This window comes from Prinia subflava, chromosome 11 (genome assembly GCF_021018805.1).
Source record: "Prinia subflava isolate CZ2003 ecotype Zambia chromosome 11, Cam_Psub_1.2, whole genome shotgun sequence".
NCBI classification, from domain to species: domain Eukaryota; kingdom Metazoa; phylum Chordata; class Aves; order Passeriformes; family Cisticolidae; genus Prinia; species Prinia subflava.
The window spans coordinates 24,063,244-24,076,734 of record NC_086257.1 but is presented as its reverse complement, the minus strand read 5'-3'; positions in this window follow the sequence as shown (position 1 = coordinate 24,076,734).

Here is a 13,491-nt window from a genome sequence, read left to right as displayed (position 1 = left end):
AACTAGGACTTTTCTCAGTGATTTATTAAAGTTTGGTTTTAAAATAGAACAAAATCTCTCTGCAGTCTTTGTGTGTTCCTAGGCCTCCCAGGAGAATCCCATTTTTCCACTGGTGTCTGTGACATTCCCAGGTGTGTTTTGCAGCTGCAGGAGCGATGGGAATTTAAGAGAGAGTGAAAATCAATATATGGGAGGCAGCGAAATCCCAACAAGCAGTGGGGTGTTAATATGGGGACCATTCCCTGTTTCCTGTGAGCCTGAATTCCCAAATCCATGAGCAGCAGAGCGGGAACCATCTGATAAATATTTACAATGTGATTTCTATATAATGTAAAAATGCAAATCCTTGCTCTTGAGCAGCGTGGATGAGAACATAATTAAAGATGAGGGAGACAAATCCAACTGAGATGAAAAGGCCTTAATTAGAAATCAAGTATTTGATGGGTTGGGGAGAAACATTAACGCTGATGTGGCTGTCAGATAACACTGGGAATGAAGGGAACATGGGAAAAAATGTTGTTTTCAATTCCTCCCATTGGCTTTGGGTAATCTCAGTTCTAAATGTGAGCAGGGAATTCACGGTGCTGTGGCCTAACATGGAATTTGTCTTTTAAATGGGTTTTTCATGGAGAAAGAGTTGTTGAGTTTGTGTTTATTTGTGTACATAATCATCCCCAACGATTATCCAAGTTTAACTCCTTTACAAATATTACCCCATGGGATTTTAACTGCTGGGATACAAAAGGACCCTCTAGATTCTTTTTGGTGGTGGGAGCAGAACACCAATAATTTCTTCTTTTTTATGTTGTGTGTATTGAAGGTTGGGTATTGATGTGATTACTGATGTCAGGTTGAGTCCTTGTGGTTTAGCAGCAGCAAAATCAATCCAGAAATGATCTTGGTTGATGATAAAACCACTGATAAGACATTTCTGATGATGTCTCTGTGGGAATATTCAGCTGCTTGAGACACCTGAGAACAGTTTTTTGAGTTCTGGGGTGGGCTTAGCTGTGTGAAGGTTCACAGTGAGATGGCTCTGGTGGGTATCGATCAGAGGTCTCAAAAATAGTTTTATTTATGTCCCACTTCAGGAAATTTGGCTGAATCCTTTATAAATCCTTTCTAAGCTAAATCTGTCTACAATATCTTATTTATTCCCAAAGCAGGGAAATTCCACTGCCTTTTACAAAGCCAGGCCCCGTAATGAAAATAATATTAATGAAGACCTAAATCCTTAATTAAGCAGGGGGCACAGAGCAGATTTGCACCATCACAGAAAGTTCTTGGGGGTTTCTCTCCAGCCCTGTGACAACACACTGAAAATCCAGAATTTCTTTTGTCTGAGGAGCTTCCAGAGGGCAGGGTTAGATGGGATCTTGAGAAGGAATTATTCCCTGTGAGGGTGCAGAGGGGCTGGGATGGAATTCCCAGGGAACCTGTGGCTGCCCCTGCAATCCTGGCAGTGTCCAAGGCCAGGTTGGACAGGGCTTGGAGCACCCTGGGACAGTGGGAGGTGTGGGACTGGAGGACCTTTGAGGTCCCTTCCAACCCAAACAATTCCATGATTTTCTACTCAGTGAGCAGTGAGCTTTGCTGATGGCATTTGCAATCCTTGGGAATGATGACAATGGCCTGATTTCTTTAGGCTGGAAAAGATCCCATCTTCTCCTGCTGTTTAGGATGCGCAGCTAAAATATCCTAAAATATGTAGAGTTTCCAATGAGACCCTCTGGGATCACAGCTTTGGGTGTTGGTGACCTGAGAGCTGGGCACGGATGAGGGGAGGACACAGCAGAGCACACCAATAATTCCTAGGAATTACTGGGAATACCAGGGTTTGGCAAATCCAGAATTACGAGGCTTTTGTTGTCCCCATTCCCAAGTACTGCCGATGATGGAGATCAAACAGCTCAGTCCAGAGTCAAATACTGGAGCAGTGCAGGAAATGGGAATGGATTTGGAATGGGAAGGAAAGAGTGGGAATGGTGGCGTGTCTCCAGCATGGAATTATTTGAGACTGGGAGATTTCCAACCACAGGAATTCCCTTGAGGAATTATCTTCACTGGCTGGAATGAATTATATTTTCATGGGACCAAAAAAGAGGGGAAAATATGAGAAATTTAAGTAATGGACAATAAAATCATGATTAGACCAGGAGGAATTAGATGTATAAAAGATATTTAACAGAAACTTACTGGGATGGAGGGAAAAACCCAATGGAAATTGCCCCATCTTGAGCCATTAAATTATTTTAGTGGCTCTATCACCACTGAAATGTGGTAGCAGCACTTTAATGGGGTCTATTACAGAACAGTGGATCTTCCCAAATATATCCAGATTATCTCCTCCCAAAGGGCAGAATATTGATTTCTGCTCATAAAATGAATTTTAAGAGTAAATACACCGGAAAAGTACATTTTTGTGGGAATAAATATGATTTGAGCTATTTCACTGCTCGGAATTTAGGCAAATAATAATCATTATTCTGGTCCTTGGCAGATTCTGACTCTGTTTCAATAACTCAATTTTTGGAGGCAATTTTCCACCTGTGAAATGACTTCTTGGGGTCAGCTAAAGGTCATTAGGAAGACAGAAATGACATTTTAGGGAAGCATTTAAGGGAAAAGCCATATTTTCTTTGGGAATTACTTCAAGGGAGTGAAAATATCACACTGGGAGTAAAAAAAAGCCATTTTAATTGTAACAAAGAACCCAAAGTGAGCAGCAGGGAGGTGCCCTGGTGGTGGTGGCTCATGTCCCACCTGCTCTGCCCCTCCTGGAGCTGAGCCCAACCATGGGTGATGCTTTTGAGAGGAAGGTTGGGCAGCTTTGCTCCTCCTTAAATCCATTTTTAATGGACATTCCCACATTGGAGTTATTCAGGTCTTCAGCAAAACCTGATTAAATCCTGTGTTAATGGAGATTCCCATGCTGGAGTTGTTCAGGTCTTCAGGTTTTCTCCCATTCCCATCTCTCATACCAATGATTTTTGGCAAAGCCACCCTTCAGCAAAGGTCTTTAAGAGATCTGAGTCCAGATCTCTTGGAGGTTTATTCTGGATTATTCATTACTTCCACGATTTGTTTGATTGCATCACTTGGTTCTCCCTTTTTTAACTTCTGCTGCTCTTTCTCCCTTTCCTTTAAAGTGTCAGCCTTGATGAACCCCAAAATTCCTCTGTCCTGCCCATGTAACTGTGAATTTTGGAGGGGTTTCCCATTTCCCAGGCTCTTTTCTCCAGTAGGATTTTGTTTAGCTGTGCCAGGATCCCCTCATGCTCCACTTACATCCTTATCCCTTGGACTGTGCTTTAAACTTCCCTTCACTGGTGACTTCTGAAATATTGACCTTATTTTGCCCTTCTTTGCCAACATTGATTTAAATATTTTTCCTCCCCCCGGCCAGGGCAGGAAAATGCTGGAGCTGGGCAGGTCCCACCTGGGAACGCCAGAGCCAGAGGTGAACTGTGGAATATTCCCGTGGTTTATTATATTTGACATTTTCCTGCTGTTCTGATAACGCATTCCCCACACCGTGTGTACACCAGTCCTTCATTATTTGAAAATTTAGGAGCTCTTGTTTTTCCAACTAAACCCATGTTTCCAGTTCCTAATTAAGGCGCTGCTTTAATTGCATTAATTCCTCTCATTTCTAGCCCGAACGCGGAGCTTGGAAAACGCTGCTCCAATCACATCAGCAGCCACGCTTTGGCTTTTCCAAGGTATTTAAAATTCCATCGCTGTTCCAATAAAGCTCAGCCAGTGGATTATTTCTCATGGACAGACAGTCCATCCTTCTCCTGGGGGTTTTATGGACAGAGTGTATAAAATGATAACACAATGAATGGGCCACTTGCCATCCTCTATCAGCTGCTTAAATCAGCTGCTCCAGACAGGAATTCAATACAGGAGAAGCTGTTCCAAATGGATTTTTCAGGTACAAGGCATAACGAGGAATTTCAGGAGTATTCGTGATCCATTGGCACTGAGATAGCTTTACAGACATTTATGGGCCTTCAATAAAGATGCTTTCAAACTATCTTCAGAATAATAATATTGCTTTGGTGCTCTGAGGAGCCCGGAAGAAAATCAAATTATTGTTAGATTTGATTATGTCAGTGTCCAGAAATCCCAGACATTGGATAAAATCCACTGAGAAGCAAAAGGATAATCTCATTCAGGGAGGGAAAGGAAGAGAAGGTTTTGCGTGCAGGAATTTAATATTCCCCTGTAATTTTATTTTTATGTAAATTATGTAAATTAGATGAAGATGTCATAATATTTCCCTTGCTGAATTCATGGTATTTATGAACACTGCAGTGCTGTTTTCCCCCTCTCCTGTAAAAACCTGCTGTGCTTCCCAGAATGCCGGGGATTTATCTCCTCTCTTGTGTTTAATTTTGCAAAATTGGGATGCAAACTTAAATATGAAATCTTGAAGCCAAATTTCAGGAACAGATTTCCTACCTCGAAGGAAATGGAAAGAGAATATGGAGGTGCCGTGGAGAATTCAGTATTTTTAGTCCAGAGCTGTGTTCTTTGGGATGCAGAGAAATTAAAATAGGCTGCCCAGGCAAGGGGTGGATTCGTGGATTCACCATCCCCAGAAATGTTAAAAAAATGTGTGGATGTGGCACTTGAGGACATTATTTAGTGGGGAACGTGGGCTGATGGTTGGACTGGATCTTGGGAGTCCTTTTCCAACCTTAAGGACTCTGTGATTCCATGAAATGGTGGCCTTGGTGTCTGTCCCTGGACTGGGACCCTGCTGTGGCTTCCTGCCCACCCTGAGCCTTTCCTGATGTTTCTCTTCCTGACAGTCAAATATTTCCTGGATTTTCTTCCAAAATAATTCCAATTTCGCTTTGTGGGGTGGAGTTCCATGGGTGGCTGTAGGGCAGGGCTGGACCTTTGTCTCTCCCTTCCCATTTCTGGGGGAAAAAAAAATCCCCAAACCTTTGATTGAGTCCTAAATCTCCTCTAGGACAACACTGAGGCTCAGAGGGGCTTGGAATTGGCACCTACAAATCCCAGCCTGGCTTTTCCATGTCCCAATTCCCATTCCTTGCCTTTAACCCTGCTACACCTCTTGGTTAAGTCCATCTGCAGGAATTCCTTCACTGCCTCCTAATGGAACAGATCCTTTGCTGCTCCTTATGCCAAAAAAAGGGAATTGGACAACTTTGTGCCTGGATTGTGACCTTTCCCTAAGGATTCTTGCTCCCTCTTTAGGAGGGAACTGATTCCCTGCAGATCTGAGCCTGACTCATCACATCATCAGAAATCCCAAACCCTTGATGCTGTAAAAATTTCCCAGAGTTCCTTGACTCATTTTCCAGGAGGAGTTTAATGATCCAGAAAATTAAGAATATTCACTTCCTTTTTTCCAGCGAGGATATATTTTAATTCCAAATGTTCCCACCTAATTTCCCTCAGAGCATAAACTCAGACCTTCCGTGGCAGTGTCCTTTCAGCTGTCCTTGTTTTAGGGATTTATCTTTTCCACGCTTTTATTTTAAACCCTGCTCTTTGACACGAAGAAAGAATTATTTCATTTATTAAAAGCTGTGCCCACCATGAGATAATCATGGCAAAGAAATGAGAGGCTGTCACTGACTCCTCTCTCCATGAAAAAGGAATTGCAGAGCTCCTGGCTGTCAATGGATGCATTTTCCAGCAGCACTGAGGGGCTTTATTTGGCTTTTTACAGCACCACTGTCCTTTGTTTCCAGCCTTTGCCACACAGTGGAACTTTGTCTGCTGGAAGGGTTGATGCCAACGGTGGAAAAGGTCCTAAAAAATCATGGAATTTCTTCTGGGATACAGAAGCCTCAGTAAATGTTTTATTGCAGAAACAAGAGCATAAAGAGAGGGAAGGTTGGAGAAGGGTCTTGCTTAGAGTGTGACAGAACAAATCAAGTTGGGGCAGGTTTAATTCAGGTAAATTCGGGTTTAGTCCCAAATTTAGGTTCTTCCAAGAGGGATTTCTTTTTTTAATGTGCAAGTATAAACTCTAATTAAGTCAAATTTTAAAGAAATTACTTAAAAGTCATTTTCAGCATAACGTGATGTTGGAGTTTTCCCATTTAATTAGGGCTGAAAGGAACTTTAGTATGAGTCTGGTTTATGGTGTGTTTTCCTTATTTTAGTGTCTTCTCCAGACATGGAGCAGCCGAGCCAGTGGGAGTGAGCTGTGTTTGTAATTCCAGCCCTGGTTTGGCTGCAGGGCTGCATATTCTGGATTCATCCATCTCAGAAACTCAGATGCCTAAAAGTGAACTCCCCATGTGTTGGATTTTTGCTCCTCCTGTGTTTTCCCAGAATCCCGGGATGATTTGGGTGGGAAGGGACCTGTAATCCCACCCCATGCTGTGGGCAGGGACACTTCCACTCTCCCAGGGTGCTCCAAGCCCTGTCCAGCCTGGCCTTGGACACTCCCAGGGAGGGGGAAGATCTCCATTTATTTCCTTGGTTAAATCAGTGCTGGAGACAAATTTAATTCCTGTGGAATTTCACTTAAAACATGGAAATTAGCTGAGGTTTTGGAATTCACCTTGATGTAAATGAGAAACGTGGCTGTATCCTAATATAAATATTTCCATATACAAAGTAACTTATAATTGCATGATCCAGAGGTTTTACTGTTCCACAAAACCTGGATGGACACATACAAAACACAAATATCCAGTATCCCTCTGCATCCCAGCTCCTGGATCCTTGGCACAAATATCCAGTATCCCTCTGCATCCCAACTCCTGGATCCTTGACACAAATATCCAGTATCCCTCTGCATCCCAGCTCTTGGATCCTTGGCACAAATATCCAGTATCCCTCTGCATCCCAGCTCCTGGATCCTTGGCACAAATATCCAGTATCCCTCTGCATCCCAGCTCCTGGATCCTTGGCACAAATATCCAGTATCCCTCTGCATCCCAGCTCCTGGTCCTTGGCACAGGGATGCTGTGGGATCAGTCCCTGAATGAGTCTCTCCCTGCCTCCCTAATTTGGGGATTTATCAGAGCAGCCTGACTTTTCCCACTGGCTGAATTCAACTTGCTCCCTTTCAGCACCTCAGTTTAATCATGGGAGAGCCTTGTTTGGTCATTAGGACAAAGAATCCAGGATTGGAAATTGTTGTTTATTAAATATTTCCCCCAAAAACTTGATTTTTAAATTTAGCTGGTTTGGAGATCAGCAGATGGAGAAGGAGCAGTGAACCTCTCCTGATCACAGCTGAGATGCCTGGAAAAATGTTTCCACAGTGACACTAAAATCTTAATAACCTGTCAAAGGCGCTGCTCAGGAGAGGCTTGGGATGAAAAATAGCTCCAAGATTTCCACTTGAACAATGCTGGGTTCATTAAACATCCATCAAAACCCAAAGTGAAAGTTAATTTACCTCAAGTCTGGCTCCTGAGCAAAGCCAGGGCCTACTTATTAATTTTCCAGGAGAAAATTGGGCATTTCAGCCATGGTTTTCTGAGAGCCCAAATTTGTGAGGAGGAGAATCCCAGTGGGGAAAGATTGGGAGTAATCAAATACTTGGAGGTGCTGTTAAATCTCAAATAATTGTTAAAACAAAAATTGTCAAAAAATTAAATAAGTAAAAACAGAGCCTAATTAAGCTGACAGGTTAATTACACCCTCAGGGAAGTTTGGACAATTGGATCAGGAAAAACTGAATTGGTTTTGGACAATCTGATCAGGAGAAATTGAACCCTCCTGGTGTTCAGGAGAGCCTGGACACCCAAATTGTTCAAATTTGGGTGGCCTTCAAACATTCAGACAAATGGGGACTGCTCCCAAGGGATTTTCTCCCAAAATATGAAATCCATGCTTTTCCCTCTCCTAGGTGCTGTCCCAAACTTTGCATTTTTTCCCACCACTGCAGGCTGCTGCAGCTTTATTTTGGGGGAGCTGAGGTGGTCACAGAAATAGTTTTGGGGTTTTTTTAGGTTTGTTTAAAACAGAGCCCTGTGGAAGGAAAGGAGAATTTGAATTTTGCCCTCCACACAATCCGTGCTGTCTGTAGGGGCAGAGTGGTCCTGGCCCAGCCTGAGACAGGCAGGACAACGTTTCCTCCTGCTTTAAAGGCCCCTGGGTTAGCCAGGGTTTTCTGGGAGAGCCACATCAACATCAGGAATGTGGGGACACCCTCTAAGGAGTTCACTGGAGCTGTTATGCATTTAAATTGTCCCATTAGGGGCCACGCTCCCCTGGCTGCCAATAAAGATCAGTCCCAGGAGAGCTATGGAGGCTCTTCCAGGAATTATTCCTGCTATTTCCCACCTTAATGGCTTGCTTATTTTAGGAAAACAATGATTTTCTCCAAATGAGGCAGCCTGAAGTTTAACCTTTGTGGGCAGATATTTATTTGCTGTGATGTTCTTGTCTCTTATCACAGATTTATTCAATAAATGAGTTTATAACAACCCGATTAGGCCCTGCATGGATCCAGATTCCTTCTCAATTCCTCCATTCCCTGCTCCTTCCAAACCAACAGGAATCCCAAAGAACAGTTCAAAACCAGAGGTGGGGACACAATTCCTGCACTGGCTTTTGTCCATAATGAATAATAAAAGCTAAAATAGAAATATTAATGAATGCCTGTAATACTCAGCTCTGCTTCACTTCCAAAGGAATGAGAGAATTTAAAGAAGATGGGATATTTAAAATATCCTACAAAATATGAATACCTAGATCAACGTTTTTTTAAAAAATACAAACAAAAAGGGGTTGATAAAAAAAAAGGAGAGGGGGAGAGAAGAGTGAAAATATTTACATGAAGGGTTAAGACATTTCCATTGGCATTTACCTTTAATTTTCAGATTTTCTTCCCAGGGTTGTGATTTCACTGGGATGGAGGTTGGGTGTTAAATCATTCTGCCAGGATCTTCCTTTAAATCCTTCCCCCTTCAGTTGTCTGCCGGGGAGCTGATGGAATTAATGAGGGATTATGACAATATTCTAGATTTGGAACATTAAACAACAACCCCTCCCTCTGCCCCCAGGACATCTGACTTTTATTAACAATTCCCAGAAAAGATTGACACTGGGAAGCTGCAAATCCACCTGCAAATCCTCTTCCCAGGAACAGTAAAAAATAAAAAGTGTGGAACTCAAATTTATCTTCCCACAAATCTGCCAGATCTCACTGGAAAAGTTTTTGTGCCCCTCACTATTTTGGCTGACAGGAGTTGAAGAAATTAAAACCAGCAAAGAAAATTGGGATTTTTCCCCCTCTCCAGTGATAAAAAATCATTCAGCAGTGCTGCTTTGAAAAGTTCCTTATTCTTCATTAAATTCTCTGCTGCTGCCACCTCATTTTGGGATCCAGGAGATCCTGGCCAGAGTTTGTGCTGCCACTGGGGTTTTTTTTCTCTGTTTCCTGGGAGGGGAATTTGTCCTGGTGCTGTTGTCCCTGAGCTGGGAGCAATGGGATGAGAGGAGCCTCGAAATCCTTGAGTTTTATTTATCCCAACCCAGCTGTGTCCAGGTGTGGGACTGGAGCACCCTCGAGCTGTCCATGGATAGATTTATTCCTGTGACCAGGGGTTAGCAACATTTATGTGGTGGAAAATAAAACAGAGTTAAAAAAAAAATTAAAAAGAAATTTCAAAACAATTAAATTTAAAAAAAACCCTAAATAAATCTAAAAAAGATTTAAAATAATTTTAAAATTTCGTAAGTGTCACCCCAGTTAAGAATTTTTGGGATCAATTTGAAGTTTTAATGCTGAGGGTTGGCCTCAGATCAAAGTTGGGGGGTCTTTTTGGTTCTGGTCTCCACCAATTTCACTCAGCCCTTCAATTCCCTGACCTGAAGTGCAGAAAACGACACAAAGGAATTATTGGTGCTCAAAACCCCTCATATTCAAAGTCAGGAATTGCTTCTTCCCAGCTGGATTTGTCCTTAGGGAGCAGAATTAGGGATCAGAGTTGCCCCTCTGGCACAGAGCAAAGGGAATTTGGGGTGCTGCTGTGAGACCCTTCAGGAAATCCTGCAGGAAATGTGCTTTGGAGATGGCTTTTGAGGGATGATTTCTTTTCCACAACCAATTCCTGCTTTAGGAATGGCTCCTGTGGTCCCTGAGCAATTCCCGGTTTTCTTCCCACCACCAGGAAAATCCCGGCTGCGGTGGATTCCAACCCTTCCCTTTGCTCCAGGGTTCAGCTCCGTCATTCCCATCCCACCCTCATCCATAAATCCCCACTCTGGGAAGAGTTCTCCCAAATCCATGAATAAATCCCTGATTTTGCTGTGTCACCGCTGCCAAGTGATGTCACCGCAAAAATGCAAATGAATTCATGGAATTGGAGCTGACTCCGCTTTTCCAAACTCACCTGAGCCTCTCCCAACCCAAATTTCTCCCTTTGCCGGAGCCCCAAATCCGATTGTAGTCCCAGGCGGAATCTGCATTTCCAGGAGGGATTTCTTTTGTCTCCCAGCTCCGATTTTATTGTCCTCGCTGATAATCTCTTGATTAGCCTCCCATCAGCGCTAATCACTTGTTTCCTCCTGATTAGGGAGCCTGAGAAATAAATACGGGGTGGGGAATAAATGAGGAGCAGGAGGTTGGGAATATCCCAGGGACACCAGGAAAGGCACAGCCCTGTGGCTCCAGGAATAAATTAATTAATGAGGACTGATTTCAGCCATCCCATTGATATAAATGGAGATAAAACCCCACTTTTAGTATAAAATAGGGATTGAAACGTGTCCTGAAATGCTGGAATTGCAGCAGAGGGATTGCTGGGCTCTCCACATTCCCTCCTCTCCTGCCTGAGCCACTCTTCCTCCCCTCCCTCCCTCTCTGGAACATTAGGAAAGTAAAGAAAGCTGAATAAATGAAAAGCCCTGTGAATTATTTATCCCTCTGGAGCGGCTCTTCCCAGCTTTTCCAGAGCCCTGCCTCCCCCTCTGCAGCTCAGCTCTGCTTTAGGTTTATTTTAAATTATCCAGGGTTTCGTTCCAGTTTTAATTCTCACCTGCTGATTAATAATTAATGGCCTCGCTTGCTCTGGAATCTTTTTTCCAAGCAGGAAAGGGAATGGGGCTGATCCTGCCCCTGCTCAGGCTCTACCACTGCCCAGGCGGGAAATAAATTCTGTTTTTAACTTAAAGTTGTGGGGTTTTTTTAAATTTCTTAGTTAATTTTTCTCCTTTTTGCTGTATCTTTTCCACTTTTTGCAGTATTTTTCCAACTTTTTGGTGCATTTTTCTCTTTTTTGCCGTATTTTCCTGTCACTGTGCTCCAACGTGGACCTTTCCTAGGCCTTTTTTCCTGTCTGCTCAATTTCTTCCCTTTAATCTCAATTTTGGGGCTTTCCCCTCCAATTTTCACCTTCTGTGCCACCACCCGCATTGATTTTTTGGATTTTTTCCCCTTTTAAAATAATTTTCACCCTATTTTTTGCACTTTCCTCCATTCTCTCTCAGTGTTTTCCACTCCATCTTTGCTCAGGAGGTTTCCCCCAATCTGCCCCTGCTGGAGGTATTGATGATCTTTCCATATTTCCAACAGCAGATGGACCTAGAATGCCAAATTCTGGGATTTATTCCCTTTTCTCTGGGATTCGTTTTCCTTGTTTTTGTTTGAGCCGGGCATAATTTAGTCCTTGAAAATGAAAAATTCTCTCTTGAACATTCCTCACCTTTGTTTTTCTTTAAACGCTGAAGGAATTGTTTTCCTTGTGGCTCTTCCTGGGAGGAATCCCCTGAGGATTAACACATCCCTGAGGAACTGCAATGAGAAAAAAGATGGAAAATAAATATATTTTTATTTTAATAATTTTTTTCCTGGGGGAGACTTGCAGGGAGTACTTTGCATCCATTTTCCAGCTGTGCTGGTCCATGAAAAAATTAAAATTTATCTAAAGAAAGGCTGAAGGAGGGCACTGAGGACACCTCTCCTGGGATTCTCCCGCTCCAAGTGTCAGCCTGGATTTCCTGTCAGGACATAGAACATCCCAACAGCTGCTGCTGGAACCTTCCCAGCTCCTTTTAGTCCATTAAGAAAGGGAATTTTAAAAGTCAGGACGGGTTATTTAAGGGAATAACCCCTGATGAGGGTGAGATTTGCAGGCTTTATTATAGAAAAGTGAATTATGACAAGTTGGAATTTACAAGGCAAAATGCAACTAAGGGTTGGAATATTGGTCTGGGATTGCTTTATTTGTGGTTTGACTTGGAAGAAGGGGGACATTTTCTTGCCTTTTCCCACCACCCACAGAGCCTGTGGAAAGGAGAAGTTCAAGGGCAGATTTCAAGGATTGGTGCTTGGAAATGAATCCCCATTTTTTGAGCTTCCTGCAGTTTTCTCGCTGCTAGAAACATTCCCAATTATTATTTTTTTTCTTCGATTATCTGTACATTTTCTATGACACCTCCCATTATCCCAAGGTGCTCCAACCTGGCCTTGGACACTTCCAGGCATGGGATATCCTTGGGAAAATCCATTCTGTCCTCACATGGAGAAATTCCTTCCCAATATCCCACCCATCCCCGTGTCATTGTGAAGGCATTCCCCTTTCCCTGTCCTTTTCCAAAGAAAGTGTTCTCAGGATGGGAATGGGAAGAGCAAGGTGGAATCAGGGATGTGTTTGTTTGTGCTCCGATCTCATAAGGAATTAGCAGAAACCCATTAGGGAAAATCCTAATCCCGTATTGGAAAGGGGGGATTAAGAGACCCAAGGAATTGTCCATGCCCAGAGTTGTAGCACATCATTAACAGTTCATTAATTAATTAACTCCGAGGCAGTCGGGACAAACTCATCCTGGTTTAAGAGGGAGGGGAAGCTCTGAGAGAAGAGAAGCAGATTTTTATGGACCAAACACAAGGTCCCGCTCCCACAGCCCCTTGCCAGGAGCCAACTTACCTTTTTATTATAATTTTTCCAGCCCTGGCTGCCAGAGGCCTGCGGGGAAGGGGCTGCCCGGGTGTCCAGGAGCCCCCGAGGAGATGGAGGAGGCCTTGCGTGTGGGGAGCTGTGCCTGGAGGCAGCTCGTGTCCCCCGGGGACAGCGCCACGGGCAGGGACAGTGCCACGGGCAGGGACAGCGCCACGGGCAGGGACAGTGCCACGGGCAGGGACAGTGCCACGGGCAGGGACAGCGCCGTGGGCAGGGACAGCGCCACGGGCAGGGACAGTGCCACGGGCAGGGACATTGCTGTGGGCAGGGACAGCGCCACGGGCAGGGACATTGCTGTGGGCAGGGACAGTGCCACGGGCAGGGACAGCGCCGTGGGCAGGGACAGTGCCACAGGCAGGGACAGCGCCACGGGCAGGGACAGCGCCGTGGGCAGGGGCAGTGCCACAGGCAGGGACAGCGCCACGGGCAGGGACAGTGCCACGGGCAGGGACAGCGCCACGGGCAGGGACAGCGCCGTGAGCAGGGACAGTGCCACGGGCAGGGACAGCGCCACGGGCAGGGACAGCGCCGTGAGCAGGGACAGTGCCACGGGCAGGGACAGCGCCACGGGCAGGGACAG